General features: G+C 41.7%; 1 pseudogene; it reads right to left on the reverse strand.

The window, feature by feature from the left end:
- Positions 1 to 7,761: 7,761 nt before the first annotated feature.
- LOC112911948 (MICOS complex subunit MIC26 pseudogene) lies at positions 7,762 to 8,535 on the reverse strand (annotated as a pseudogene).
- Between the last annotated feature and the right edge of the window lie 492 nt (positions 8,536 to 9,027).

Below are 9,027 nucleotides of genomic sequence, written 5' to 3' on the forward strand. Positions count from 1 at the left end.
CCTGCCATTACCCCTGTAAAGACAGAGCTGCACTGGCTTCAGCTGACTCTGAGGTGGCATTGGCAAATATAAAGGACTCCAGATGATGGGGAACATCCAAATGTGTGCCTGTTGGGGCACAATTTGAATGAATGGTTTAAATTCTGAAGGCATGTGTGGAACACGAGAGTGTGGCCAGCATCTGAGAGCGTGCTGAGGATGCATGCTGCCTGAATATTTACCACTTGAATAAATGGGACTGATATCTGAATGAACCCTTTTGATGCCAGCCTAAGTTCATCATGACTTTACCCTTGCCCAAATCAATGACCATTGTTTAACCTTTGTATAATCAGAACTTTCTGGCTGCCTTTGGCATGTTTGATCACTTTCTCTTTTAGAAAACTCCCCTAGGTTTCCATGACACCTAATTCCCCTGGTTCCTCCTGCTTCTCTGACTGTTCCTTCTTGGTCTTCTCCCTGGGTTCCTTTTCTTCTGCACTCCCTGTCTTTGGGGAGCTCAATCATCTCTTAGTTTCAATGCTGCCTCTCTGCTGAGGACTTTCCAATCTCTACCTCCAGCTCACCTTTCTCCACTGAACTTCAGAATGAGGTAGCGAATCATATGCTGGTCCCCCTATACCAGCTGTCCCTCAGGCACCTACACTTGTCCTAAACTAAACTCAATCATTGCCCTTTAAACCTTCTTTATCTCAGTTGGTAGTAACACCATCTTCCCAGGCTCCCAAGCTGGATCTTGGGACTGATGCCCTCTTTATTCTAATTGATTGCCAGATCCTGTTGATTTAACTCCTACATACTTCTTGAATCTGGCACCTCCTTTTAGCTTCCAATTATCACCACTCCAAATCTCTTGTCTATTGTAACTGGCCAGATCCCACAATCATCCCTCTTAATAGGATCTTTCAAGAAACCAGAAGAAGCCTCATCCTAAAACTCAAATTTTATTAGTTTATCCTCCTTATTTTAAACCTTTTCAGGGGTTCCCCCTTGCTTTTAGTGTTCTCCGTAATCTGCTGTCTGCTGTCTGACTTCAGTATGTATAACACTGTACTTTCCAGCAACGATGCACTTCTTGATACCGATGAAACTTGGAAGTTCTTGGGTTTGTGAGGAAGCAACCAAGAAAGAATTCTTGAGATGTTTTGGGTGCAAAAAGGTGATTTTACTGTAGCGCAGGGACAGGACCTGTAGGCAGAAAGAGCTGCACTGGGATTGTGAGAAGTGACGATAACATACTTTTTAATTAGTGGGGGTTAGGGATAGCGTAAGTCTCTAAAGACTTTGGAAACAAGACTTTCAAGACCTTGAGCTGCTGTTAAGATAAGGTGTTTAGAAGATATACAAATGGCCAACAGACACATGAAAAAATGCTCAACATCACTGGGCATCAGGGAAATACAAATCAAAACCACAATGAGATACTATTTTCATACCAGTCACAATGGCTAAAATGAACAAGTCAGGAAATAAATGTTTGCAAGGATGCAGAGAAAGGGGAAACCTCTTACACTGCTGATAGGAATGCAAGCTGGTATAGCCACTCTGGAAAACAGTATGGAGGTTCCTCAAAATGTTAAAAAGAGAGTACCCTACAACCCAGCAATTGCACTACTAGGTATTTACCAAAAGGATACAAACATAGTGATCCAAAGGGGCACCTGCAACTCAATGTTTTTATATATATATTTTATTTATTCATTCATGAGACACACACACACACAGAGAGGCAGAGACACAGGCAGAGGGAGAAGCAGGCTCCATGCAGGGAGCCCTACGTGGATCCTGGATCTCCAGGATCACACCCTGGGCTGAGGGCGGCGCTAAACCGCTGAGCCACCGGGCTGCCCTAACCCAATGTTCATAGCAGCAATGTCCACAATAGCCAAACTATGGAAAGAGCCTAGATGTTCATCAACAGATGAATGGATAAAGAAGATGTGGTATATATACATACAGTATTTTTAAAAATCTTACCATTTGCAATGACGTGGATGGAACTAGACGGTATTATGCTAAGTGAAATAAGTTAATCAGAGAAAGACAATTATCACATGATTTCACTCATACAAGGAATTTAAGAAAAAAAAAACAGAAGATCATAGGAAAACGGGGGAAAATAAAATAAGGCAAAATCAGAAAGGGAGACAAACCATAAGAGACTCTTAACTATAGGAAACAAACTGAAAGTTGCTGGAGGGGAGGTCAGTGGGGGGATGGGGTAACTGGGTGATGTGCATTAAGGAGGGCATGTGATGTAATCAGCATTGGGTGTTATATGCAACTGATGAATCACTGAACTCTACCTTTGAAACTAATAATGCACTCTATGTTAATTAATTCAATTTATTTTTTTAATTTTTTTATTATTTATTTATGATAGTCACAGAGAGAGAGAGAGAGAGGCAGAGACATAGGCAGAGGGAGAAGCAGGCTCCATGCACCAGGAGCCCGATGTGGGATTCGATCCCGGGTCTCCAGGATCGCGCCCTGGGCCAAAGGCAGGCGCCGAACCACTGTGCCACCCAGGGATCCCCTAATTAATTCAATTTAAATAAAATACAAATTTTAAAAAGATAAGGTTATTTTAGTCTTTAATAAAACAGAAAGAGTAAGGCATTAAGGCAGCCATGAGTTCCTTGAGGAAGGCCATGCTCTGTATGTTTCAGGTATCTATCTATCAGTGGGCTGTAAACTGTAAGGAGATTTAACTTAATCTACATTTCTATTGCCTTTGTTTCCCTTAACAAAACTATCCACAGTAATGCCACCAGATGAAATACAGGGTGCCCAGTAACTAAATTTGAATTCAAATGAACAACAAATAATTTTTAGTGTATCTCCCATGCAAGATCTGAGACATGCTTAAAATTTTTTTGTTATTTTTATGAAATTATATCTGAGTGGATAGCCTGTATTTTTATTTGCTAAATCTGCCAACTCTACCCCATAGTTAACCCCCAGGATACCACTGGTGAGATCCCCCTCATCAGGCTCCCACAGCTCTGTATGCCCACCTCTGAACCAATACTTACCCTCCTGAGAGATCAGGGATCCCTTCCTCTTTTTTTTTAAAAGATTGATTTATTGGGACGCCTGGGTGGCTCAGCGGTTGAGCACCTGCCTTTGACTCAGGGTGTGATCCCAGGGTGCGGGATTGAGTCCCGCATTGGACTGCATGCGGGGAGCCTGCTTCTCCCTCTGCCTGTGTCTCTGCCTCTGTGTGTGTGTGTCTCTCGTGAATAAATAAATGAAATGTTTTTTAAAATATATTTATTTATTAGAGAGAGAGAGCACAAGTGGGGAGAGGGGCAGAGGGAGAAGGGTAAGGGCAGAGGGTGAAGGGAGGGGCAGAGAGAGAGAGAGAGAGAGAGAGAGAGAGAAGCAGACTCCCTGCTGAGCTTGGAGCCCACAAGGGGCTTGATCTCACAACCTAAGCTGAAATCAAGAGTCCCACACTTAACCTGATACAGGGCCTGATGTAGAACAGATGGCAGTGTCTGTTGAGTGAATAAATGCGTATGCGTGACATTGCAATAAACCTGCATCATTTGGTGGAATTGTTAACCTTAAAAATAAAACTACCAGTTATTTTACCAGAAAAAAAAGGGGGGGGGGGTTATTTGGGAATAGCTGAGAATTGCAATCTAGGACAAGAAAACTATGGCAAAACTACAGGAAAATCCAGAGAACAGAGGGGAGGAACTCTTATAGAGGAAAAGGGGGAGTTGGGAGGATCTGATGCAAACTAAATATCCATTGGAGTAAACTGGGACTTTGAAATATAGTGGCTTCTCATTGGGTGAGCTGTTGCTGAAAGAAGAAGAAATCTTCATTTTCTCTGCAGTATTAGTAGTTTCCACATGCAAGGTCCACCTCCTCCTGTTAGTTCTGCAATGGATAACTAGTGGGGGTGTGAGAGTTCCCCCTGCCAGCCTCCCAATTTCATTCTAAATGAGATTTCCAGGGATCCCTGGTTGGCTCCATGGTTTAGCGCCTGCTAAAGGGCTAAACCCTTTGGCCCAGGGCATTGTCCTGGGGTCCCGGGATTGAGACCCACATCGGGCTCTCTGCATAGAGCCTGTTTCTCATTCTGCCTGTGTCCCTGCCTCTCCCTCTCTCTCTCTCTCTCTCTCTCTCTCTGTGTGTGTGTGTGTCTCTCATGAATAAATAAATAAAATCTTTAAAAAATAAATAAATGAGATTTCCTTTTATTAATTTTCATATTTTCCCTCTTTGATCAAGATCTTTCTTTGAAAGCATCACTGATCAATGCTCAGGTTCTTTATATTGAGTGGTTTTGTCCCTCAGTATCAGGAAGGACCTTTTCTGGCTGTTATGTCCTACGTGGGAGGAAAAGCGCCTAGCAGTTAGAAATCACTTAAGGCCACATTTGAGCAACCAGGAAGGTTAGGAGGGAGAAACCTTAGGTACTTCCCACCTAAAGTCTTTATCTTCTCAAGGTCATGTGTTGGAAATCATCTTGAAGTGTTGAGCCAGATAGCCTTATTGGGTATATTAAGTTTTTAAAGTTTGATAGGTGACAAAATATGAAACTTAAAATAATTATACAAAACAGAAGTAACATTTACAATTTCAAACTGTATGATGGTTCCAAATAAGGATGCTAGGTCTGAAAGTAGCCAGCTGAAATGTCTATTGGCACCCATTCCAACTTAGGGGAGAAACTTTCTCCTTATGAAGGCAAAGCTGGAGTCATGTATGCCTCATGGAAGTCTCTGCTTAAAGTGGCCATGAACACCGAATAGTGAATACTGCAAGAGCACACTGAAAGAATTAACTGAATGTATTTGGGAAGAAGACACGGTGCAAGTATAAACATGAAGCAACATCTGATTAACTCTTTGCAAAACAGCAAAATTTCAAAGACATTTTAAAATAGTATTATCTCGGGATCCCTGGGTGGCGCAGCGGTTTGGCGCCTGCCTTTGGCCCAGGGCGCGATCCTGGAGACCCGGGATCGAATCCCACATCGGGCTCCCGGTGCATGGAGCCTGCTTCTCCCTCTGCCTATGTCTCTGCCTCTCTCTCTCTGTGTGTGACTATCATAAATAAAATAAATTAAAAAAAAAAATAAAATAAAATAGTATTATCTCAAAGAACTGTGTGGAACCAAACATGTTATTGATAATACAGTCTGCAAGGTTGCTAACTCAGAGACCATGTATTTGGATAAGAATCCAAAGTCAGTTAATAGTTCAGATGAAAGAAAGACTTTTGTGAATTCTGAACCTCCCAACCCTTTAGAAAAAGCAAATGAAAATTAACTTGTCCTGGGATCATCATGAGACTGTTTCTGAAAGGCCATAATCAAAAGAAGAGGTTTCCTCCTTCCACAAGGATTTGGGAAATGCAGATGAGGGCCTTGTCTTTCCACAAAAAAGAGAGAAGCAACAGTGAGAAAAAGGTGTACAGGTGTGGTCTGGACCTCTTGAAAAAGCTGTCTCATCAGATGTCATCTCCTTCAATTCTAGGAAATCTGTACTTTCAGATGGTGTGCAGGTCAAGGTTTCGTGTTTTCTTTAGATGCATCACATGAATCTGTCTATTCCCTGGAGTTTGGCAGCATAGGGGCTGGTTTGCAGTTCCTGATAAGGGCCTTTTCAGCGAGGTTGAAGAGTCTTTCTGGACATGTCTTTTCCAACCTAAGAAATCTCCAGGATGCAAGGTGTGATGCTTAAGGTTATCATTCCCCAAGAGTGCACTGTGAAAAGATTGCTTTATCAAAGCACAGTTATTTTTAATATAAGCAGTTAGGCCTTCACAAAATTGAAGTACCAAGACAATGCTTTTGGCGAAGGTATTTGGAGGGTTGCTACAACTTGTGCTAATTGAGTCTGAATGGTGACATTAGTTCATGTGACAAACTGAAGACTGGGGATAATCATGCACAACGAAAGCAAACATCACATACTCATTGAGGCACCTGGCCAGTAAAATGGGTTCCCTGATCACTATGAAGTTCGTGAGGGGTTCCTCAGGTAGGGACAATCTTTTCTAACAGAAGCAGCAGAGGCCTGTCTACAAGAGAAAGCTTAAGTCCAGTGAGTAAACATAAGGATCTTGACTAAAACATATTTATATCCATGATATGGGGAAGCAATATGAAATCCATTCATATGAACAACTTTTCCTGAATTATACTTTGGACAGGTGGGAAAAGTAATAGAGGCACCTTTACAGAATTATTAACCTTTTTCCGCCAAAACTGGTTCATGAATACCATCATTTCCTCAATAGTCCAATGGTTTGAGCCTATACAGTTGACATTTTAGAATTTCTGGTAGGGCTGGATTGTTATCTGGCTCAAACCAGAGTTCTCTCATTTTTATCAAACCAACAATTATTAGATTTCCAATATTGTTTTTTTTTCTCTGGGGCAAATTATTGGATATCTCTTAGTCAATTTTTCCAAAATCTTATGGCAGAATACCCCCTGGGGCCAGAGGGTTGGCTATTGGTTTTCTTGAGAGTAGCAATTATGGAGGAAATGTCAGTGAGGTGGTTTACTTTGGCTTCCAGAGTATCAAGTATGGAATGCCCAGGAAACTTAATAACAGCTACGGCCACCAGCAAAAGTATAGTAATCTAAGAAATTTAGGGCATAGAAGCCATTTTTAAGTTCATCCCCATTGGAGATAAGGCAATCTCCTTGTTTCTATAACATTCCAAAGTCATGAGCTATCCTGAAGGCATACCAACTATCATTATAAATGTTTGTGGTTTTACCTTTGGCTAAAGTACAAGCCCATATGAGAGCGTATAATTCAGCCTATTGTGCTGAAGTAGCCAAAATGTAAAGGTGCTATTTCAATGGCATGAAAAGGAAATACGCAATAGCATACCCAGCACAATATTTGCCATTTTTATCCTTTAAGTAACTGTCAATAAACCATGAGAAATCTGCCTTGGCCACGAGTTTCCTGTAAAGTGTCATGGAGAGTCAAAAGGTAATCTGTCAATGTTAGCAGTCATGAGGGGTCTCACCTGGATCCAAATGTAGCCCTTATTGTAAGATCAGATGCCCTAAGTATTTAACCTGAGCTTGAACAAACTAATTTTTCTTTGGAGACTTTATGTCCCCTTAAGGCCAAACGTTTTTTTTTTTTTACCTTGGAATTTTAATTATGTACATAAATAGCAACATGAGAAGGAGGGGTTCTAAGGCTGGACATTATCTCTAGGTGAAAGGATTTCTGATGGGATGCTTGGGTGGCTCAGTTGGTTGAGCAACTGCCTTTGGTTTGGGTCATGATCCCAGGGTCCTGGGGAAGGAGTCCCACGTTGCGCTTCTTGCTTGGCGAGAGCCTGCTTCTCCCCCTGTCTGCTGCTCCTCCTGCTTATGCATGTGCTCTCTTTCTCTCTCTGACAAATAAGTAAATAAAATCGTAAAAGAAAAAATAAAAAAATTTCTGATTAGCTCACTTGTAGTATGGCATCACCCAAGATAACAAAGAAGCTTAGTATAGTTTTTCCTGAAGAATAAAGCCAACTTACTATATTCAGTACTGACTTCTGTACCATTTTTCTGTAGAAATATTGATTTACGGCATGGAGTTTCCAATATTTACCTATAACTGATAAAAATGGGCAGAGCAGGGGCACCTGGGTGGCTCAGTCAGTTAGGTATCCAGCTCAGGTCTTGATCTGAGGTGGTGAGTTCAAGCCCTGAATTGGACTCCACACTGGGCATGGTACCTACTTTAAAAAAAAATAATGGGTAGAGCATGGAGCATTCTACTAATTTCCAGGTGAATTTTTCACATTTCCTGGCTTTTGAAAGTTCTCCTTCCACAAATCTATGATTCTGTATCCTTGTAAACCCCAGTCATATAATTTCTCCCTACTGACCTGGACAAATACGATGGCTTATTGTGGATAATAAACGGAGGCTGTTAATCCCATGAACCCAGGGCTATACACCAGTTTTTTTTTTTTAATTTTTGAACTTCAAGCCAAATGTAGTCCAACAATGCCAGCAAAACCAATAACACCAAGTCTTGGAAAAAATCCAGGAAGTATATTTTGGAGATATTCATAGCTATCTAACCAAGCTCTGCATCTTGGGCTTAATTTGTGAGTACATTTCCTAACACTAATTTCTATATGGCTTGCAATAATGTTGGTGATGTGAGATGCTTTCAAGTTGGGTCCTTGGTTCCTCTACATATTTAGACTGACCCTCAGGAATGGAGTAGAGTGAAAGCTCATTAACCTTCACAGAAGCTGGGTTTTTAAAAAGATTTTATTTATTTATTCATAAGAGACACAGAGAGAGAGGCAGAGACATAGGCAGAGGGGGAAGCAGGCTCCCTGCAGGGAGCCCGAGGCAGGACTCAATCCCAGGACCCCGGGATCAAGACCTGAGCCAAAGGAAGATGCTCAACCACAAAGCCACCCAGGTGCCCCAACCTTCATGGAAGTTTTGTGAGGTGCTTTTTAGGTGAAGCACAGACTGAAGGTGAGCAGACTCAGACTGGCTGGCCCCACAGACCTCTGAATTACCTTAAACATGTTGCTGGCAGAGGTGGCTCTGGTGGGATCCAAGGCCAAAAGTGTTAACAGGTGTTTGCTGTCTCCTGTGAAGAGGTTTGAGTAAAGGAGCAGAGAGGCAAATCATCTATGTATTATAACAAGTTAGAGCCTGCAGAAAACTTTATATCATCCATGTGAGCTTTTAAGGTTTGTGAAAAGCAAGGACTCTGTAAAACCCTGGGACAAGTGTTCATCTGTCAAGGTGTATTGCCATTCCTCCTGAGTGAAAGCAAAAAGATATTGGCTATCCTTATCATCTGGAGTACTAAAAATGCACCGCATAGATTAGTTACAGTGATAAATGTGCTTTCAGTGGGCATGGATGTCAGTAGCATGTGAAGCTTAGGAACAACAGGGTGCTAAGGGATAATAGTATTATTTATTGTTCAGAGGTGCTGCACAAGCCTCCATCCTTGGCCATTGGGTTTTCTCACAGGTAAAATAGGGGTGTTACAGGAACTAGTGATAATG

The sequence above is a fragment of the Vulpes vulpes genome, chromosome X (assembly GCF_048418805.1).
Source record: "Vulpes vulpes isolate BD-2025 chromosome X, VulVul3, whole genome shotgun sequence".
NCBI classification, from domain to species: domain Eukaryota; kingdom Metazoa; phylum Chordata; class Mammalia; order Carnivora; family Canidae; genus Vulpes; species Vulpes vulpes.